The following is a 1301-nucleotide window of genomic DNA, read 5'->3' as shown; positions in this document are numbered from 1 at the left end:
ATTTATTTCAATTTACTTAATCAATATCTTAACGTGTTAATTGTTTATTCAGATTTTCTAAATCATCATTTGTTAGCTCATTAGTTTTTATGTTTCTAGATGTTTCTTCATTCACTTAATTTATCTAATTTTTTAGCATATTATTGTTCAGAATATTTTCTTATTTCGTTTTTTTTAAGGTTAGTAATAATGTCTCCTCTTTCATTCCTGATCTTGATAAGTTGAATCTCATTTTTGGGGGGGGCAGTCTAGCTAAAGATCTGCCAAATTTGTTGATTTTTTTAAAGGTAACTTTTGCGGCACCTTGGTGGCTCAGTGGATTGAGTGTCTGACTCTTAATTTTTGCTTAGGTCATGGTCTCAGGGTTGTGGGATCAAGTCCCATGCTGGGCTTCCTGTAGTGGGGAGTCTGCTTGAGATTCTCTCTCTCTCTCTCCCTCTCTCCTTCTGCCCTTTCCCCCAAAATAAATAAATACATATTTTTTAAAAACAAAAAATATAAAAAAGCAACTTTTAGTTTTGCTCATTTTTCCATTATTTCTCTATTCTTTATTTTATTTATTTCCACTATAATCTTTCTTATTACTTTTATCTTGCTGCTCTGCACTTAGTTTGTTCTTTTACTAGTTTCTTTATGTGGGATAAGTTGTTGATTTGATATCATTTTTCCTTTTTAATATAGGCATTTTCAGCTATAAATTTACCTCTGACCATTGCTGTAGCCACACTCCAAAAGATTGGTGTTTTGTAACTTTGTTTTCACTTCTCAAAGTATTTTCTTATTTTCCTTGTGATTTCCTCTTGGACCCACTGGTTATTTGGACTGTGTTGTTTAATTTCCCATATTTGCCCAGTGTTCAAATTCTCTTTATTATTAATTTCTAATATCATCTCAGTGTGATTGGACAGTGTTCTTATAATTTCAATAATTTTAATTTTATTGAGGATATTTTATGGTCCCTTATATGGTATAACATTAATAATGTTTCATGTGTGTTTGGAAATATTTTGTACTATATTTGTGTTGTCTTGTATATTCTATAGATGTATATTGGGTCTAGCTGTCATATAGCATTTATCAAATCTTGAATTTCCTTATAAATCTCTGATTATTGTATCCACTATTGAGAGTGAGATGCATGTCTTCAACTCCTGTTGGTGAATTGTCTATTTCTTTCTTCAATCTGTCGGTTTTTGCTTCATGCAGTTTGAGACTCTGTTGTTAGTCACACTTATGCTTACAATTATTATATCTTTCTGACAAAATTTCCTCTTATTTTTACAGCATGTCTTTTACTATAT

This window comes from Ursus maritimus (genome assembly GCF_017311325.1).
Source record: "Ursus maritimus isolate PB19 chromosome X unlocalized genomic scaffold, ASM1731132v1 scaffold_X1, whole genome shotgun sequence".
NCBI lineage: Eukaryota > Metazoa > Chordata > Mammalia > Carnivora > Ursidae > Ursus > Ursus maritimus.
The sequence above is the reverse complement of the archived record's forward strand: the minus strand, read 5'-3'. Positions refer to the sequence as shown.